This window comes from Stenella coeruleoalba (genome assembly GCF_951394435.1).
Source record: "Stenella coeruleoalba genome assembly, chromosome: 3".
Classification (NCBI taxonomy): Eukaryota; Metazoa; Chordata; class Mammalia; order Artiodactyla; family Delphinidae; genus Stenella; species Stenella coeruleoalba.
The window spans coordinates 59,339,730-59,361,870 of NC_137148.1; the positions used below are offsets into that span (position 1 = coordinate 59,339,730).

At 38.8% G+C, this 22,141-nt stretch overlaps 1 protein-coding gene across 1 annotated transcript in view; it reads left to right on the top strand.

Annotated features, from left to right (window-relative positions):
• Window positions 1-860: 860 nt before the first annotated feature.
• Window positions 861-22,141, top strand: part of SV2C (synaptic vesicle glycoprotein 2C) — a 481,273-nt gene continuing 459,992 nt past the window's right edge. The window contains exon 1 of the mRNA XM_079916961.1: window positions 861-993. The gene's annotated coding sequence lies outside the window, so the exon portion shown is untranslated. The remainder of the gene's footprint in view (window positions 994-22,141) is intronic.

Here is a 22,141-nt window from a genome sequence, read left to right on the forward strand (position 1 = left end):
TGGTGGCTTGAGAGAAGGAAGCAAAGGCAGTCAAAAGAGTGTGTGTTTATCGAGCCAGCTCCCACCACCCTCACCCTCTGCGGCCACCGAATACTGACTTTATAAAAACTTTATACAATGCTCAACTGTGGGAACAGTGAGTACAGATAAGCAGGAATTTTGTCTTATGTTGTAGTGGGAAGCTTTTTTTGGGAGCATCCTTCTATAACAGAAGTTTTCAATGGCTCTTGCATTACAACACCCCTGGGAGGAAATGATGGTTAATATTTATGCTAACTTGCAGAAGAGAAAATTACTCCTGGATATGTTACCGACCCTTTTTTTTTTTCTTTTGCGGTACGCGGGCCTCTCACTGCTGCGCCCCACCCCCACCCCGCCGCGGAGCACAGGCCCCGGACGCGCAGGCCCAGCGGCCACAGCGCACGGGCCCAGCTGCTCCGCGGCACGCGGGATCCTCCCGGACCGGGGCACGAACCCGCCCCCCCTGCATCGGAAGGCGGACTCCCAATCACTGCACCCCCAGGGAAGCCCTACCGACACTTTTGAGATGAGCCCAAACAAGGGTCCTGCTGCCCAGCGACGCTCACTCCAACAGAACAAGATCAAGTTCAGTTCAGAAGCAAAGGAAAGTTTTATTCTTGGATCAAAGAACCGAGAGGCAGGAGCCCTGGAGCACAGGCACTTCCCACGGGCCATGGGTGGGGCTTCTTTATAGGGTTCCCGTAGGGTGGAGGGTGGAGAGTGGAGGGTGGACGGTGGAGGGTGGAGGGTGGAGGGGGAAGGGGAAGGGGAGAGGCCTTGCCTCTGGGGCGCAGGCGCGTTGCTCACAGCTCATCAGACTGAGGTGCCCGGTGCCGCCATCTTGAATTGAGGTGCCTCAAGCAGCTGTTCGGCGCAGGGTCTACGGAGTCGGGGTGTCGATGTGGTAGTTCTGCACTGTGAGCTGTAGTCCGACGTGTTAGGTATAAGGCCTCTGCACATGGCTCCCTAGAGGTACGTGAAACCAGACTAAGCACAAAAGAAGAGGTTAAACCTTCTCACCTAGATTCCATCTTATTTTTTCCGGGGCAAAATAAATGGTTTCTGCCTATGACAGATATTCAGATATTTTTGTCTCCTAGCCTCCAATTCCAAATAAGTTTGTGAAAGTTGGCAAGTAGGTAAATATGTATATTCTTTTATAATTTTAATTCCTATGTGCAACTTTATTTCCAGGGCTAGGGAATTAGGGTCTGAGGTGATTCCGAAGCGTGAAAAGCACTTGTTGATGTGCAGTATTTACGCTATACAGTAAATCAAATGGTGCTTGCAATTCCTTTGTGAATTCGTCAGAAAACCGGGAGGTATCAGCTAATGTCTGGCCTTGGAAACCTTAAAAGCTCATTTGGGGATGGTGAGTCTTAGAGCAAGTTCCTGGTCTCTCCTGATCACTAGCACCTCCCCCTCCCACCGAGCAATGATCTCAGCTGTAGATGCCTTACCTTAAAAGCGACACTTAATTGTACAATAAAAACAAATGATTTAGAGAGTGCCGGTGGGCGGGGACCTCTTGGTGTTTAAGAGCAGAGCTGGGTGTGCTCTGCTGTGTCACATACTCGTGGGAGTAGCCAGGGTTGTAAAGAATAAGGAGGGTAACACGATAATTGGGACAAATCTTCTGTTCTGAAAACCTTTTGTTTTCAGGAATCCTTACACTCTTAAATATTATTGAAGAACCCAGAGACCTTTCGTTTACATCGTTACATCTGTTTATATTTACCATTTGAGAAATTAAATAAGAAAAACCTAAGTATTGGGAAGCTTACAAGCTCATAGTAGAGGATATGTTTCCAATATTTTAATTTATTTTAAAGATTTTAAAGATTAGAGTTTGTAATTGGCAACAAATACTTTGTTCTTTTCTTAAAAGTGACTGGAATGTGAAGTAATAATGTCCACCAATACCCAAATCCGAATAACCATACTTTGTCGGTGTTTTTTCAAGACAATGTGGAATCCCTTGAAAAAAGTGTGTAGTTCAGTTTGCAACTTAAATACTCACACAAGCTGTTTTCCTCGAGCCAACTGTTGTACTTTGGTATATAACAGAAGTGCTTTATGAATAGTTTCCATTTTATAACATAGAATATTAAAGGAAGCATACTCCAGGCTTCAGAACAATTTTTTAGTGCTTTTCCAAGGGCATTCTTAAGTGAAAGTGGCTTTTTTTTTTCTTTTCTAAACTGTGAGTGCATGGCAATGAATTATACAACTGCTAGAACAGTTTGGTGCCACTGCGTTGATTGGTGCTAAGGTGACAGAAGTTTTACCCACATTGCTTTTGCACCATCGGTGCAAATGTCAATACATTGAAAAAGGCAAATATCCTCTTAGGATTATTATGAAAATAGTTTGGACCTTGTAGATTCCCTTGAAAGGATTTGGGAATCTCCAAGAACTGGCAGACTATACTCTGAGGACCACTGATTTAAGAAATGCTATCTTTCGAAAAAAGACGTATTGAATACCTGTCACTGCCAGGCACTTCTGTGTGCATGGGACATGTCGGTGGACAAAACAAGGAGCTCTGCCTTCATGGAGGTTATATTCTAGCAGGGGTGGTGACCGACAATAAGACAATAAATACAATTAACAGGTATATTAGGAGACGCATCAGGAGGTGATAAGTGCTATGGAAAAATAAAAAGTAGAGCAAGGTAAAGGTGACTGGGAGCACTGGTAAGTGACAAGGAGCAGGTTAAAATTTTAGGCGTCATGGAAAAGAGGATACGTGAGCAGAGTCTTATAGGAGGTGAGGGAGTTAGCCACGTGGCTACCTGGTGGCGGAGCGTTTCAGTCAAGGGAACAGCTGTATAATGACTAAGTGGGAGTATGCCTGGCGTGGTGCAAAAAGCACAAGGATGCTGTGAGGAGGGAGTGGAGGGATTGAATGTTAAAGGTCTAAGATATGTGGTCAGAAAAGGAAAGGAGGGCACAGATTTTGTAGAAACGGAAGCTACTGGAGGGTTTTTAGCAGAAGAGTGACCTAATCTCTCTTATGCTTTCCCTGATTGTCCAGTGGCTAAGACTCTGCTCTCCCAATGCAGGGGGCCTGGGTTCGATACCTGGTCAGGGAACTGGATCCCACATGCCACAACTAAGAGTTCACATGCTACAACTAAAGATCCCGCATGCCGCAACTAAGACCCAGTGCAGCCAAAAAAATAAATAAGTATTAAAAAAAAATAAAAGGTTACTTTTGTTGCCATGTTGAGGATAGACTGTACAGGACAAGGTAAGAAAACAGAGATTAATTAAGAGACATATGTAGTAATCCAGATGAGATAATAGTGGGTCGGGCCAGAGTTGTAGATGTGGAACTGGTGAGAATGGAGAATCAGTAGAACTTCCTAATGGTTTTGATGTGGATGTAAGAGATATAGAGAAGTCAGAGGTAACTTCAAAATTTTTGGCCCGAGTAACTGAAAAGAGAGTGTATCTCTTATACAAAAATTAACTCAAAATTTATTGTACGTCTAAGTATAAAATTATAAAACTTTTAGAGGAAAAGAGAGAAGAAAGTCTTCTGGGTAGGCAAACAGTTCTTAAACATAACAAGAAGCATGACCCATAAAAGAAAAAAATCAATATATTGGACTTCGTCAAAATTAAAAATATTTGCTGTTTGAAAGATACCATTAAGAGAATGAAAATAAAGTCATAGCATGGAAAAAATTACTTGTAAATCACATACCTCACAAAAGATTTCTATCCAGAATATATTTTAAAAAATCTTTAAACTCAACAGGAAGAAAACAGTCCAATTTGAAAATGAGAAAGGGATTTGAACAATTACTTTGACAAAGGATGGCAAATAAGCATGTGAAAAGATGCTTAACATCTTTAGCCATTAGGGAAATGCAGATTAAAGCCACTAAGAGAGGATGGAAGGAAGAAAAATTCCAGTAGCAAGTAGAAAGAGAGTAGGTCTGGGTGAGCACAGGCCAGTGGCTCTTACACATAAGCAAATTTGCTGGCTATTCCTGGTGAAGGACTTCCTGTGTTTCAATTAGAAATAATGAAAAAGGAAGTAGGCATAACCCAAAGAACTTACCCTTTCCAATATTTTGAAATACAAATACACACACACTCACACACATATATACAATTTTGCATTTTGTATTTGAGTGTGTGTGTATACACATAGATACATACATACATAAAGCTTCTACTACAAAGGGCAGAACATTGGGGCAATAAAAAACATAAATGTAAAGAACAGGTTGTTGACATGTACCTCTGCTTTTGATACAGCATAGCTGGGGAGAACAGAGAGAAATGATTGATTTTTCCAGAATGTATTTAAACAACAGAATGTTTTGATTTCCTCTGGAAGAAAAACCTGCCCTCTGTTCTACCTGTTCTTTGAAGAATGCCTAAGGCAGGGCAACTAGTTCTTGGGTAACTGAACAGCAGTGCAGTCTTCTTTCTCCAGATCGCAGGTTGCCGTTTATTTTTTAAGCTGCAGTTTTGTGCTGTTATTTTTTTCCTCTCCATCTGATTCATTCTGAGTCATGGGGAGCATTCTCTCATTGTGATGGGGTGCCCTGCAGAAGAGAGCTGCCTTGCTTGTTCTGCACCATTAAATGTTTGCTTGAGTCTTCCTATCAGAAATAGTATGGAGGGTCACAACACAGGGGAAAAAAATGGGAGTGTGAGGATTCTGCCTGGGAAGACTCGGATTAGTAGAAATGGGAATTAATGAAGAGAGTTTTCTGTTGTTTTCCAAGGAAGAAAATAATGAACTAAGGTGCTTGATGGGCAGCTAAATCTCTCTGTGTGTCATGATTTTCAAGCAACTAAATAGCCCTTAACAATGGCATTCTCTCCTGATGAAAGATTCCATTCAAGCATGCCAGGTTCCCAGGCAGGGGGGAATGGGTTGAGGGAGGGATCACCTTAGTGGCAGAACAGCATTACCAAATGTCAGATCTCCTAGGTCATTAGCCTTGCCCATATACATTTACTTGTAATCCGTCAGTGGGGAATTGAAGGATGTTGTCCCAGTGACACTGAAAAGACATGATTTTCCAGGATATGGGAGGCTTCTCTTCATTAAGCTGAAGCTGAGCATAGCTTGAAGAATTTAATTTGAACAAAATGGCCCTGAACTCAGTGGGAGTTACTTCCAAGGATATAGGACAAGGGCACTATACCTTAAGGATATTAAAAGCTGGAATAGAATGAAGTGTGGTACATTTCTCTCCTTTCCTCCTTTCTGTGCTTAAAACCATTATGTCAAATGTAAGTATGATACATTTAGAAGATGGAGACAGTGAATCAAAAATCACTCTTTGACCTCTCTTTTGCCTCAAAACATTAAAATCCAGTTGATCTGCTATAACAGTAATAATTCCATTCACAATAGACAAGAACAATAACACCAGTAAAATCATAGAAAAATGCAATTTGTTGCATCAGTGGCAAGCAATTGGAACAAAATGCATTAGTTTAGAAACCATTCTGTGTGTAATTATGTGTATGTTGTGTATTAAGAAAAAATACACAGTGGTAGGATGTGAGGGATAAAATATCTTTTCATTGGCATGATCCTTTTACTTGAGAATCCATTCTATAGTTGTAAGTTATAAAAAAGCATATTTGCCCCCGAAACTGTGTAGCTTGCAGTAAGACCCATTTTCAGCACTTCTGAATTCAGCTCACGTAGCCTTCTTGTAGGCTGTAAGGAGGTTCAAGCTGTTCTAAAACAGTCATCACGATCCATTACACTTTGTTCCCTGTAGCTTTTGTTCCCAGTTGCATGTGATACTGTTGCTCGTGAAAGAAAATTTAAAATATATGCTGACTTTACATATGGAAGGATTATAGTTTCGCTTGTTCAAAGCATTCTTGAATATACCTTCTAGAATCTAGTATGAAAATCCAGGGCAAAGGTAACATTTCAAAAGAGGATATATCAAATTAATATTCCCTTTTTGTTAAAAGAATTATCTTAGGAGAAATGTACTTTTTGAGATTGTGAGTTTGTTTAAATGTGGGAAACAGAAGCCAGTAGTTTAAGCCTGAAAGGTTTACTGCAAATTCCTGTATCACTGAAGCAAAAGCAGTTTGCCTCAGTACACACTGAAGAAAATTTATCTTTAATTGGAGATTGTATTGATTTTTAATTAATAATAAAAGGCATCATATCTAATATTTTAGACTATGTTTGGAATATGTGTTCTCTTTTTGGATGTTGCAGATTATAGAGAAAGATCTTCTTTGAGAGGTAACACATATTTGAAGAGAAGACACATATTTTTATACTAGTTTATCCCTTCAAACGCTGCGGAAAACTGAATATTTTCTCCCAGGAACCTACTCCTGCTGCTCAGGATCATTATTGCTTGATGTCTTCCAGTCATTCAAGCTTCTTTGAGATATTTCATACTTTCTTTCTCTGTATAATAGTTGCCAGGTCCTACCAAGTCCTTTCTTTCTTTCTTTGTTTCTTTTTTTAAATTGAAGTGTAGTTGATTTACAATGTTGTGTTAGTTTCAGGTGTACAGCAAAGTGATTCAGTTTTATACACACACACACACACACACACACACACACACACTCTTTTTCAGATTCTTTTCCATTATAGTTTATTACAAGATATTGAATATAGTTCCAAAATCTTCTCTTTTAAAACTACTCTCCTCCATAAAATCACAGATTTTTATGTCCTAGAAGGAAGCTCCTATAGTCCAGTTTTTTCAAAACTTCTAGAGTAACAGAACCCTTTCTCTGAATGATCCCTAGAAGCCCCCAAATTACTCCTATTACTACTACTACTACTGTTACTGCTGCTGCTGTTGCTGAGTCTGATTTGGTCGAAGCAAGGGTAGACAGGAGAGTCACAGACCTCTATCTGTTTGGTCCATTTTTGTTGGCTTGTTGTCACCTTCAAAGATGCTTTATTTAATCCCAAGGGATCCTAGGAGTGGAGGAAACCAAGGTCCAGAGATAAGTGTCTTGTCCAAGATCATTAAGCCAGTTAGTGCAGAGCTGGGACTAGAAGTCAAGTTAAAGTTTAGTGCCCTTCAGGTCCATCACCTGTACCATCGCTATCACCACCTGAGACCTGGCTTATTGCAATCCATTCTTAGCTGTCTCTGATCTCCCCTCTCCTATGTCATCATTTACAGAACATATGGTATTTTGTGTTCTTTGTGTCTCTCCTCTGTACAACAGGCTTCTATGGCTCTCCATTTCCTATAAAATCAAGCCCCAGTCTTTACGGGTTCATTTCAGGTTCTTCATAATCCAGACTTTTTCTTACATTGTTCTCCAATCCGAAGCCACTGTGCCAGCCTGTTTGCTTTTTTCACTGATCCTTGAATCACCTCCAAGTCTTTCCTTATATTTTCCCCTCTACCTGGAATGCTGACTTTCCATTGACCCTGTCCTTCCAGACTCAGATCAAGATCCTTGAAGCCTATTCTAACTTTGCAGGTTCACAGTTACCCCTTTTGTCTTTTTGAGGACCATATGCATTCTGTACCATTTTTTGGCTTTTAAATTTCACATGGGTAAGAATATGTATTGTCTCATCAGTGAAAACATAAGTTCTGCTAGGACGTGGACCATGGCTTATTTTGTATGCAATACTGACATGGTGCTGTGTGAAAACCAACTGTGTTTTGTGAGTGAGTTAAATTGGACTGAGGTGATGAAAAATTCTCCCTGCTCTTGATCATCACACAGGGATCCACTGCAGCATTTTCCGTGTAGCAGATGATGGGTATTCCATCCATTTCATCTGTTTTCCTTTCCCACCATAAAAAATTAGATCTAAGATTGTCTCTTTGATCTTTTCTGTAACTATGCCATCAGCCTAATCATTAAAAAATTCGAATTGAATGTAAACATATGTTGATAATAATACTAATGTAAATGTTTTATTGTAAATACCTATTTCTATAACTTTTCAATAAATGTCTTTATACTTGTGTAGTACAATAAATGTAACTGCTTTTCAAAAATTAATGAGTCACACCAAAAGCCATATTTGCTCCTAGAGGAGAGGCTGTCCACGCCTCTCTCATGTCCAGATGGCAAACTCAGGCAGGACTCCACGTTTTATCTACCTATACATCTACAATTAAAATTCAGAAGGCAGGGTTATTTGAAATGAACAATGGAGTCAGAATTCTGATTGGTTATTGGTTTAACAATGAGGAATAACTTTGCTAATTAGGTTATAGGATGAGTATTTTATTTATTTAATTTTTAATTTTTAATTTTTTTATTTTTTGCGGTACGCGGGCCTCTCACTGTTATGGCCTCTCCCGTTGCGGAGCACAGGCTCCGGATGCGCAGGCTCAGCGACCATGGCTCACGGGCCCAGCCGCTCCGCGGCGTGTGGGATCTTCCCGGACCGGGGCCTGAACCCGTGTCCCCTGCATCGGCAGGCGGACTCTCAACCACTGCGCCACCAGGGAAGCCCTAGGATGAGTATTTTTGATACACCTTTGTTAATACCTTTTTAAAAAATATGCAAGCTGAAGATTTAACCCAATTTGTTGAAAACATGTTAACAATATTGAATATAATTAGCAATATCTTAGTTTTCTCAACTTGTTCTGGGTATATTAGGCTACAGACGATGCCACTAAATGAAAGATTAAGAGGTATAGTTAATAAGTATTTGAACAGTCTTGGAAAAGATTTTTGATATATTTCCTAGAAATTGAGAAATTGATGTCATTAATGATGGGTAACACATCTCTTCACAATTCAGGATGATTTTCATTTCTTTGCTTTCAACAAAATTGAGGAATGTATAATTGAGTTGTCAGCTGGTGGATCACAAAAATAATATTTGAAGATGTGTCACTGTGTGGTTTGGGAATATAAAGTGGAAGAAGCTCAAAGAGATGAATGACATTTCTATAGCAAATTTTGCTCCAATTCCATCTGTTTATATATGTTAACAAATATTCTCATAGCTCACAAAAAACACTTTAGAAATGATGCTGAACCCAGTCTCATTGTAGCTATAAGTAATATTCATCCACCAGAATATGAAATGAAATAAAAAATCCTCATCTACCCCATTAATGGAAGAATTTCCAAATTCTTTTTATGTTTAAAATTTATATTTATATTGCTTTTGTTAAACTATATATTAATAATAATTTTAATAATGACTCAATCCAGAAGGAAAAACTTTATCTGGAAGGATGAAACAGCACCAGTGAAAGATTTTCAAGAATAAAAATATTTCACGTGAAGATATTCTGTGGGGAAGCTGGAATGGAAACGCAAGTTCAAGGAGAAAAAAGAATGATATAAAATTTCTAAGTGTTGAAGATCAGATCGTTCACATAAATCTATATATTTCAATGGATGGTATTGGTTATTAATAGCTTTGGTATTTATATATTTTTTGATATATTAATTATTCCATTATTTTAAAATGTCAATTTTACAACATACCAAAAATCAAATCCTTTGCAACCATGTAAATTTAAAATGAAATAATTTAAATGTGAATTAATACTGTGTGAGTGGGTACATAGTTTTTCATAATTATTTTAGAGGGATACGTAAGTAAATCTTAGAAACTCCTCTGGCCAAGAGGCACTGAATGTCATAGCCTCTGCCTGTCTCTCCAGTCTTATCAGATGCTTCCCTTTTATTTGCTCTCTACTTCCATGGCACATTGGTCCTTTTTTAGTTCTCTGAATTCTTCTAGTTGCTTCCTGCCTAAGGACTTTTCCTCCTTCCTTATCTGCTCAATGGCACCACTCTGCCCCCAAAGCTAACTTAACCACCCTAGCCAGATGATGTCCACTCATCCTTCTGAACAAAACTTCAGTGTTAGGTCTTAGGGGAGCCTTCTTTAAGCCATTTACCAAAGGTAGGTTTCTTTAGACTCCTCCCTAACCCTGTAACACCTTGATCTTTTCCTGCATATCTCTTAGCCCAATTAGGACTTAAAAAGTTGATCATATATATATATATATTTTACTGTGAGTTCCATAAGGGCAGGTACCAACTCTATCTTGCTCACTGCTGTATCCCCAAGAGAATCCAGCACAGAGATGGTGTTAAAGATGGTGAAAAGAAATTATTCATGGCCTTTATTAAAGATGGTAAGGCAGACTTTATTCAGTTCCACTGTGATAAGTATAGGGACCACTTTGATAGAATTTTGCAGTGGAGAGAGAGATTGGGTTCAACTCCAAACACAGCATGGGCAAGTGGGAATTTAGGATGGAGGTCAGTGGGTGAAAAATTACTAAGGAAAATATCAGGAATAAGATAGAATTCTGGCTAAATCTATATAACAGGAGTCTTATTGAAAATAGGCCAGGATGATCATATATCACCTGGCAGTTGATAGAGGATAAGGAACCTGGTCAGATATCTTGCTAAAATGACTTAGCAGAGTTCTTGTTAAAACTGGATTTTATAAGGAGTACACAGATGGGCCTAGGAGAAGGGTTCAGGAGCCTGACTAAAGTTTGGTCAAGCAAAGGATCTTTGTCAGTGAGTGCATAGAAGTGACTCAATATTTGTTGAATGGATCAGTAAACAACACAGCTTATTCCTTTTCTTTTAATTAAAAAAATTTTATTGAAGTATAGCTGATTTACAATGTTGTGTTAGTTTCAGGTGTACAGCAAAGTGAATCTGTTACACAAATACATATATCCACTCTTTTTTAGATTCTTTTCCCATATAGGCCATTACAGAGTATTGAGTAGAGTTCCCTGTGCTATACAGTAGGTCCTTATTAGTTATCTATTTTATATACAGTAGTGTGTATGAGTACAGATTATTCTTAATATCTGTGTATGGTCACAGATACTTGTAGAGTATTATTATTCATTTAAGGAAGAAGGACTTTATTCATGAAAGATCTCAAGAAAACTTTATAGTTACATGGATCCAATAAGATTATGTACAAAAAAAAGACTTTGAAGGAGTTAAAATAATTATTCAGATGTTGGTTATTTCATGTAAACTCTCTGCATCACTTTGAATTCTCTGAGAAGCAGTCACCAAGATTGGTTCAGATTGTGGGAGATTTTTTGAGGAAAATGTATGTGAAAGGTAAAGGAGAGAGAGTGGGAGTAGGTGGGGAGAGCTTCAGACTGTAATGTGGTTAAGACACTTTTGAAGGAGAGGAATTTGAGGAAGAGTTTCAGACTGCAGTACAGTTCTAAGAATGTGTCAGCCAGATCAATGAAGAGTTCTTTAGCCTAAGTCACCTGTCAGAGGAGTTTCGCATCCTACAAGATGGACCTGCACTAGTACCCCTTCCATGCAGAGCCAAGACTTGGGGAAGTCTAGGGGAAGGAAAGCATGGCCTTGGTGTAGACATGGTGGTGGATCTCACGATCCATTCTGCTCCTGCCAGCAGGAGAGCTGAGTGGTGCATTCACACCCAGAAATCTAGAAGTGTATCGTCTGTCCAACCATTTTCTAATTTATCTATACACAGTGCTTGGGGCAGAGCTTATATTTTCTGATTTTTACTTTTCAATGAATGAGGTATATTTTCCTCCATGAATTTGACTGAGTTCATTCAATAATGCCACCAAGCTTTCTGGCCTAACTTCTGTTTGCCATCAGCTTATTGAATATTCCAGAAAATATGGATCTCACTTCTTCATGACCACCAGTCCATTTACCACTTGGAACTGACAGGTTGGTTCTTGGTTATTCCAGTGCTGGGTTAAAGAACCATAAAAAACAAAGGAATAAAGATAGGACTTTAGCAAACAGTCCTCGTTGTTGTTAAAGTTCTCTGGCATAACCACTTCCAAAATATTGCAACAAATAGGAATTCAAAGGGACAGAAATTCAGAAATATTTAATCATAAAAGCACCTCCAATGCCAATGGCTGATCACCGTTACCTGTCAGTGAGTTCTACTTTAGAGAAGTGCAAAGACCCAGGGATGATATCTTAGCACTTGTAACGGCTGTAGAAGGCCAGTTCCTGTCTTCTCCTTGGGGTTTCATCTGTCCTCAGCAGTTATAACTGAACCATTATTTCAATTTGCCTCTACAGGAATTTCGTTAATGGCTCTGCTACTACCCCTGTAAAGTCACCCTTGGAGGAAGAGTTTCTAGTATGGTTACCATGGTGATGCCACATGGATCAGTTTGCACTCTCTCTCTTAGATGACCCAGACTTCACAGACCTTGATTTTAGGCTAGCCCTGTACTCTCTTTAGGAGATTTGTAATTATGAGTCAATCACATAGAGCACTAATACTCATTATACAGAGGTTTAATATTAAAATAGTGTTAAGGGGTAAAAAACTTTCAACTTCGCTCCCTCTCTTATTATCTGTCATTCCCTCCCCAGGGTAGCCTGGTTTTGTATGTCTGTATAATTGCATGATGGTTTTGCTGGGTGTTCCTTTATTTTCTTCTTCTTTCCTGATTCTTTCACTAGACTACTTGGAGGCCTTTTTGAAGTAGAGTATAGATTAGGAAATGCAAAGAATATACATTTTGTTTCATATATAGTGACCACCTGTTTTCATTATCAAAGTAATATAAGAGTCTCTGGTCAAAATAGGATCAGAAACCTCTCTAGATCTCTCTTTGTCTCATGGATTGCCATGGTGATAGGAGGGAGGTAGAACTGGGAAAGGACTGAAACTTATTGTATATTTGAAGCTTATAAAATCCATGTGAACGTTTATTTCTGACTTGGACATTGACTGATCCCTATTATAATAGTGAAGGATACCATCTGTTTAAAAAAGTCTGTTAGCATCCTCCCAGGACTTTAGAGATTGTGGCTGTTGGAGAATAGGTTCTTGAATCTATAATACTGTTTAGTTTTACCCATACAACATTTGGCATGAAGAAGGAAAACTATAATATCCTGTGGTTGTTTGAAGGTGTTTAACGGTATCAGGCAAGAATTGTAATGGAGAAGCTCAAATGGAGGGTCCCTTTTCAACTACCATTTCAGCAAGAATGCTGATACCTGCGGAAAGAACATGCCCTCCAGTGAGAGAGAGAGAGAGAGAGAGAGAGAGAGAGAGAGAGAGAGAGAGAGACAGCGAGCTCTAACCATCATAGCCATGACAGTACTGCAGAGCTGAGTAGAGGGAAGAAAGCCTTTCACGCTGATTGATGGTGTTGATTTAATCCTCAGCCACTATGCATGAACAAGTCCGTGGACCAAGACTGAGAGCTATCTGTGAACAGACACAAGGGGCTCTGAGGAAGGGAGATAGCACAGCACTGTAGAGAAAGAGGGAAGAGGGACAGGAATGACTGGGCTCACGGTAGGGCATCCAGACAACAGCATCCAGTTACTGTCTCCTAATCACTCTGGTTGAGAGTTTCCTGAACTGTGTTCTACAGACACCAGTTCTGCGAGATGTTTAGATAAGACACAGCAAAAAGAGGATTCCATGGTCAAATAAATTAGGAAATACTACCTAGCATATCCTCCCTGGTGGAGATGTGTAATACATATGAATTAAAGCAAACAGTCTAACTTTATTCAAACCCAGTGTATCTCAAACCTTTTTGAATATAAAACCTTATTTTTATTTACTCATTTAGATATTTATTATTAATACCTAATGAAAAGTGTGTCCTGTTGAATACAATATGGAAACGCCATGGTAATGGTTACTAGTGATGAAATGTAGAGCAGTGAGAATTGGATATCAGAACCCAGTAAATGGCCTTTCGAGTTCTTGTATATGTACCCGATCCTAGCTGTGCGTCAGGATCATCGGTGGGGTTTGTAAAAAATGTCCATTTCAGATCTCATCCCTAGTCTAAGAAATCGGAATCCAGAGGATAGGGCCTTAGGATCTGTACTTTAAAAATGTTTCCCTGGCGATTCTTATAAGCCAGCCCAGTACTGTTCTATGGACCAGCATTTGCAGACCATTAAATTACAGACTTTGGGCTCAGTTGTTCCAGGAAAGATTTTGTTGGCTCTGTGAAAATCAAGTTAAATAATTCATGTAGGTAGTGTCACATAGTATATACCTAAACTGAATATAGCCCACCTGTAGATTAGAGCCAAAATTCTGGTGTCCAAAGTAGGCAAAACCCAGTAATTGTTCTTCTTCCAGAATTCTGCTTTAACAAAGTTGATTTTTCTGCATGTGTTACCTTTTATTTTTAACTAAAATGTTATTTAAGGAATTGAACGAAGGGTAGATGAAGACAGGATAGTATACAGAATAATTTTATAAATCCTTAGTTCAGTATGGAAGGATTCCATCTAGGGAAGTACAGACTAAACTGCCCTTTTAGTATTTTGGTAGAAACAACACTTATTGTACATGGAATGACATTTCAGTGCAGAGAAAGCTGGCAACCTTTATTGGGGAATCTACTCCAACAATCTTCTCCTGAGCATCTTCCTCAGACACCTGCACCATTCTTATAGCTTAGCTTGACTGTTTACCTGAAGGTGATAAAGCATGAGTGGTGATGGTTCTGATAAGGTAACTGTCTGTAGGTTCCTTAAACTCAGCTAAGAAATTATGGTTCTATGGTCAGAAACAACTGTGTCTAATAATGGTGATGTTGTCCATAATTACTCAGAGCAGTGATGGTTACAGTAAAGTAGGTAGGATTGGAACTTTAAGAAAACCTCTAAAAATCTGGATTGTTTCTGCAAAATAAACTCATTTCGTCATTGAGATTTCTTAGTCTAGCTCAATGGAGGAGAATGCACATTTGATAGGCTATTCAAAATAATTTCACATGTGATTTTTTCCTGGTGACCTTTTACATGTGAGAATTAATTCCAAGGCAACAAGCCTAGATCTCATCTAACCCAAAGACTGTTAGATGAGAATTTTGCCTCTGAAGCAGAAATTGTCAGGCAGGAAAGGAATGTGATACTTTAAGGCAGTGCTTCTGAAACTTTAATGTACATATGAATCACCTGGGATCTTGTTAAAATGCAGATTCTGGATGAGAAGGGCAGGGATGGGGCCTGAGATTTCTAGCTTTTCTTGCAAGCTCCTGAGTGATGCTGACGTGTAATGGACCTGAGGTTCTAAAGTATTTGGAAAGCTTTCCTCTTGGAGCATATCTGGAAACATAAGGAGAATAGTGTATTTATTATGCTTTACCCAGAAGCATACTGAACATACTATTTGGAAGTGCAGCTGAATAGTTACACACTATTTAAAAATAAGTTTCCTTTATGTTTCTTGCCTTTGCAACACTTACGGCTGCCAGCTGAACAAAGCTGGTGCAGTGTGAGTGGCTGCCAGTGGACAGTGACAAAAACAAGACTTACTGAAACAAACAAGGGTTTCTTATAAATAATTTGGAAACGATTTTGGAATCCATTTCTTGGCAATGGAAATAGTGCATTTCAGATGCTATTAAGTGATTGATTTATATGTGGGAAGGCCTCAGTTGGTAGTTCTGGAAATACTTAATGATGCTATGCCACCGTCCATGAAGTTGAGAGGATATCCTATAGAAAATGAAAATCCCAGAGGAAGGAAGCACATGCTGTCTCTGCACAGTCACAATCATCTTATACAAGCTTTGTGCTGGAGAACTGTGGTGATACAACCAGTTACAACTGAAATGGGCCCTCAAGGATAGATTAGAGACAAAACAGGAATCCACAAAACAGCTCCAGTATATGTTTGGACAAGCATCCAACCAGTCAACCTTTCTGTGTTTTTTCAGTCATAAGACTTCCTCTTTTTCTGTGATCCACTTGTCAAGTACATTTTGCCTTCACATGGTACATGTGATAGTCCAAAACTCAGTCACATTCTTCCCAGCTGTAAACTGACTGCAGAGATGACTAAAAACGACATGTAATTGAACTTAAAATAGTAATTTTGCTTTTTTTGTTCGATGCCACATTAGGAGATTTTGAGGGCTATCAGATTGGGAATACTTGGTATGAACTGGTGATAATATCTTGATAATAATTTATCATGTGTAGAGACAGGGTGGATACAGGAATTATATTTGTATTGAGTTGTTTTACTGAGTTAGTTTTGTTGTTATTGATTATACAAAAGAAATTAGTGCTATGTCATACACATTCCACATTTTTTTCAGTTTGCCTTTTTCTTTTGATTTTGTTTAGTGTCTTTATCCACACATACCTTTTGAAATTTGTGTTGCCTTCATACCACCAAGTTCACCCATTTTAAGTGTACAATTCAATAACTTTTAGTAAATTCAGAGTTATACAATCATCACCATAATCTGATTTTAGAATATTTCCATCACCTCCAAAACAATCCTTGTGCCATTTGCAGTTATTATAATTTTTGATCTATCTGAAATTTATTTGGGTGAAAGAAGTGGGTTAGGAATCCAGCTTTATTTTTTTTCCAAATGGCTAGCCTGTTTCCCCAACATTTCTGCCTCACAGAGTTGAAATGCCGCCTTTTATCCTAAACTAAATTTTTATATATACTTATGTTTAGGTCTGTATTCTAATCTGTTCTATTAACTGATGTTTATTGATCTGGGATGATCATATTTTATAAGTTAGTGGCAAATTATGATGTTTTAATTGTGGAGGTGCTAGATTTCAATTAGTATCTTCTTTTTCAGATTTCCCCAAATATCTTGTGTAGTGGGATAACTGAGGACATGGAAAGGAGACGTGACCCATGAGCCCCACCCCCAGCAAACTGGGGGCCGGCGAATAAGCCAGAACTGCAAACAGTCCTGATTGCTTTGAGCCCCCCCGGCAAACCGGGGGCATGCGAATAAGCCACAGTTGTGAACAGTTCTGAATGCTTCGAGCGCCCCCCCGGCAAACCGGTGGCCTGCAAAAGAAGCATTGGGTGCTTTGGGCACTGATCCATGTGATGTCCTCAGTATAAACAGAGTGGTGGGAACGCAAGGAGATGTCCTTGTGCTAGTTCAGTGTAATCAAAATAATGGTGGGAACTTTGTGCTGTTCTTGTGCTCAAGGACGAAGCACGGCAGGTGCTCACGAAAGCCAATTATTGCTTGTATAATTAATAAAAACATAGGTTGCTGCTTTGGCACTTCTGAAATGTTAAGAAAACAAGTCTTAAAGTGAAACCTAGATAATGCTTTAATAAAAGTTACCACAGCAAGACAGACGGCGCTGTTTTGCCTGAGCGAGCGGCAGCCCTCTACTGCTGTGCTTTGGCACAGTTCATCTCGCGTGATGAGCTTCCTTTCGGCCCTGTCCTAAGAAACGACAACAATCTTGTATGTCTATGTTTAGGTCATCTGGTCAAATGCTTCCTCCATGCCTTCATAGCTGCAGGTCATGCAGCTTTTAAAGTTCCTTTTTGATGCCTCTGGTTGTAAGATGACTGCCTCTACTACAATATCACCTCTGAATCCCAGGTGGAAGTAAGAGAAAGGGCAAAAGATGTTAGCTGACTGGTCTCCCTTTACAGATCATTCTGGGAGCTCCACCCAGTGACCTGTGCTTTCATTTCATTGGCCAGAACTCTGTCGTATATATACTCCGGTTTCAAGAAGGCTAGGAAATGTAGTTTATCAGCTGGGCACATTATCACCCCATTAAAAACCAGTATACTGTTGGTAAGGAAGGAGATTAGATATCAGTAGACACTGAGCAGTGTGTGCCACTTTCCTGTTCTAAGACATTTTTGCAATGATAGGACCAGAAATATCTTGTTTTCCTCTTGTTCAGTATAATATCAGTGTACATTCACACTCTTCAATTCACATCACCATACATTTTAGTAGGGACCAATTTATATGCAAGTATGTGAGCTGAAGCATATGACTGCTCCCAATAAGAATTATAGTACCTATTGTCTTTTGGTGTGAGCGATCATTGGGGAACACTAAACTTTTCTTTCTTTTTCACATTTTACCCAGTGATATTTGTGGCATGTGTCTGTTATTCTATTTAATGCACAGGAGTTGGAGATTGCCAACTTGATAGAAATGAGAATGGGGCAAAGGAAATGGGAAAAATAAGGGAAATTTATCAAGGATACACATCAGCATTTAAATGTTAAATAGCACTGGTTAGCAACTGGCTGCCCAATGCTTTGACCATAAGATAGGTTGAAAAAGAAAATGAATGTATAAATGATGTTAAAATAGAAATGAACTTCACTTTCCTAGAGAGAGTCTTCACAGAAACTTTTGGAGGAGAGGAGAAGCCAAAGCTGTTGGAGAGGATGCCGGGGTATTCTAGAAAAGGGGAAGCAGGGTGCCTTTTCAGGAAAGTTGAGCTAAAAATAGAGCCCTGGTATCCAACAGTGGCCTGGGCGCTTCAAACGCTGGGGTCCGTGCCATTGTTGTTTTTTTAGAAAAAACTTATTTTGAGTTAATTTTAGACTTACAGATGAGTTGCAAAATAGTACAGAGAGTTCGCATATACTTTTTAAAATAGTTTTTTAAAAAAATTTATTTATTTTTTATTTATTTATCTTTGACTGCGTTGGGTCTTTGCTGTGCGCGGGCTTTCTCTAGTTGCGGTGAGCGGGGGCTACTCTTCATTGCGGTGTGTGGGCTTCTCATTGTGGTGGCCTCTCGTTGTGGAGCACAGGCTCTAGGTGCACGGGCTTCAGTAGTTGTGGCACGTGGGCTCAGTAGTTGTGGCTCACGGCTCTAGAGCACATGCTCAGTAGTTGTGGTGCAGGGGCTTAGTTGCTCCGCAGCATGTGGGATCTTCCCGGACCAGGGATCGAACCCATGACCCCTGCGTTGGGAGGCGGATTCTTAAACACTGCACCACCAGGGAAGCCTGAGAGTTCGCATATACTTTTCACTTTGCCTCCCCTTATGTTAAAATCTTTTTTTTAAATTAATTTTTATTGGAGTATAGTTGCTTTACAATATTGTGTTAGCTTCTACTGCACAGCAAAATGAATCAGCCATACATGTACATATATCCCCTTCATTTAGGACACTACAGTGCATTAAGTAGAGTTCCCTGTGCTATACAGTATGTTCCCATCAGTTGTCTATTTTATACATAGTATCAATAGTGTATGTGTGTCAATCCCAATCTCCCAGTTCCTCCCACCCCACAACTTTCCCCTTGGTATCCATACATTTGTTCTCTACCTCTGTGTCTCTATTTCTGCTTGGCAAATAAGGTCATCTATACCATTTTTCTAGATTCCACATATATGCATTAATATATGGTATTTGTTTTTCTCTTTCTGGCTTACTCTCTGTATGACACTCTCTAGGTCCATTCACGTCTCTACAAATGACCCAATTTCGTTCCTTTTTATGGCTGAGTGATATTCCATTGTATACGTGTACCACATCTTCTTTATCCATTCATCTGGTGATGGACATTTAGGTTGCTTCCATGTCCTGGCTATTGTAAATAGTGCTGCTGTGAACATTGGGGTTCATGTGTCTTTTTGAATTATGGTTTTCTCTGGGTATATGCCCAATAGTGGGATTGTTGGTTCATATGGTAATTCTATTTTTAGTTTTTTAAGGAACCTCCATACTGTTTTCCACAGTGGCTGTATAACATCTTATATAATGAAATAATTATAACAACTTGCTGAGGGAATTCCCTGGTGGTCCAGTGATTAGGACTCTGCACTCTCACTGCCGAGGGCTCAGGTTCAATCCTTGGTCAGGGAACTAAGATCCCACAACCTGTGTGGTGTGGCCAAAAAAAAAACTTGCTGAATTTCCAGATACACTAATCAGACCTATCAGTACTGAAGAGAAGTAGCAAGCCTTGGAAGTAGGGAAGATATAATTAAGTAAAGTATCTAGAAAAAGATTTTTTTTATTCCCAGATATTCCCAATCCATCAAATCTATTAAAAAAAAATAGAGTCAGGATTAACATTACTGATGGTTAGTTTTTAATGTGAGCAACTATCGTTTTGAAAATGAGGCATATTTTGTCCTGATTCTTGCATTGCTACTCACTCTGAAAATAACAGACACTCTGCTTCTGAATTTTAGCTCATAAAATAACTCTGGGTGTAGATTCAGTTCAGAAAATACTTTGGGCTTCCAGTTAAACAGTTTTATAAAATACAACAGCCCATCCCTCTTCCTGGGGGTATATCTAGGGTAGGACATATACCTATATACTACATTTTTACCAGTTGTTGGTGCAATAAAAATCAAGCATTTTAAAGAAGGATTAGACCAATATAGAGTTGTCTATCATTTTAGAAAACTGTACTTTAATGCTGTAGTTTGGTATTTATTCCAAATATTCCTGGTCCTTGTGACCGGAATATTCTTACAAGACACTCTCCTGCCCCCATCATTAGAACTATCACCAGCCCCCAGCCTCTCCCATCTCTCCCTCCTTCCCCTCCCATACTCACAAAGACACACATTTTCTCTCTAACACTCTAGGGCAGTTAAGTTCTAGATCTTTTGGGTCTCAGATGAACTGTTACTCCCTCACCAAACCCTGTTGTATTCAATCACCAGCATCTAGCACAATGCCTGAGATATAGTGGACATATAATTAATTTATATTATTCCTATTTTTCGGATGAGTAATGCTGCAATTAACATCATTGTGCACGTATTCCATCCATATTTCAGGTTATTTCCTCAGGAAACTAATTGAGTTTAAAGGTATGAATATTTTCAAGACTAAATATATATACTGCGAAATTGCTTTCTAGTAATTGTTCCAACTTCTACTCATACCATTAGTGTGGTCTTCCTGTGAGGAAGCAATTAAATCTGGGGGCACTGTTTTCAGGCTTCCTAAATTCTACAACTTTATTTTGAGTTGATTGAAAATGGATTTGCATTCTCTTTATTTTCCTCTGTTGTTTGCTTATTAAAAAAAAAATCTCATTTCAGTGAGCACTTGACTGACACACAAGTATATTCTCTTACAGTTTTCTTATTCAGTATCACATGATATCTATTCTGAAAGGCAATTTTTTTTTTTTGCCAGAGCCACAAATTTTTAATGCCTCAAGTTGAGCTGTCATCTAGTTCACCAAACCAACAAAAGGGTGATAATATATTTTATATAAATAATTTGGGAGGATTCCTCCTGTCAAAACAAAAAGCACCTCTAAAAATAAACCAATATTAACAGTAGCAATTGAGAAAAAATACTCTAGCAAGTCCACAAATGCTATTTCACATTTATCTTATGCTTTATGTGTGAAAGCCATATCATATACTGCAAATAATAAACTATATTTTATTATCAGGTGCATAATTCACGATATTATGTAGCAATTGAGGGGAAGGAGTAAAAGAATAAATGTTCTTTTACAGAAAACGTGGCAAAAACCAATCACCAAGATTAAGAGTTTTCCCCAGCTGGCTAGTGTATGAACAACACAAATTGGAGTTTGGATATGCTGATGTTTTATATTGATTCAGAATATTTGATACCCTATGTCATGGACTGACAGACTTTTTCTGTAAAGGGCCAACAGTACATATTTTAGGTTTTGTGGGGTCATTGGGGATCTGTTGCAAGTACTCAACTCTGCCATTTTAGTGCGAAAGCAGCCATAGACAATGAGTGAACAATGAGTTTGGCAGTGAACCAGTAAAACTCTTTTTTCATTTTGGTAAGAAGGAAAATTTATTTGGCTAGAGCATTTAAATAACGTAACTTTTTTTAAACCAATGAACTTGGTAATGCACATCATTTCTGCAAGATTTTGATAAATTACACCCTTGCATTTAAAGACATTTCCAGATACCCTCGAAGTAATTTACCACAGTTTTGGACGGCATCATTTATAGCTGTAAAATGAATTAATTTGCTATAATTTTATTAAATAAAATCGTACTTTTCTTTGAACTAGTATCTCCAGCTTAGTGAAGAGCAGCCTGACACATAAACAAGACCCTGGTTATTCAAGTGAATAGAATGTAGGTGCTGTCATCAAGCTGATCTGTATTCGTAAGATCATCATCCTTAGAAGAGAACAGGAGGGAAGAACAAAACTTGGGGAACGACTTGTCAACATCTAAATAATTTCTTCAGGACTCTTACGATTTTATCCTTTTTCATTTCCACAAAAGGCTGGACTTATACAGTAGTTAATTACATAATCTGAAGTTTTAGAGTTTTTTTCTTTTAGATTTTAGAATCGTATAGGAATATGATTAGTAAAACTCTTTGCCACAGTAGGAGGGCAGGAGGGCAGGAATTTGCTGACTCTTGGCCGATATGATAGATAGGAC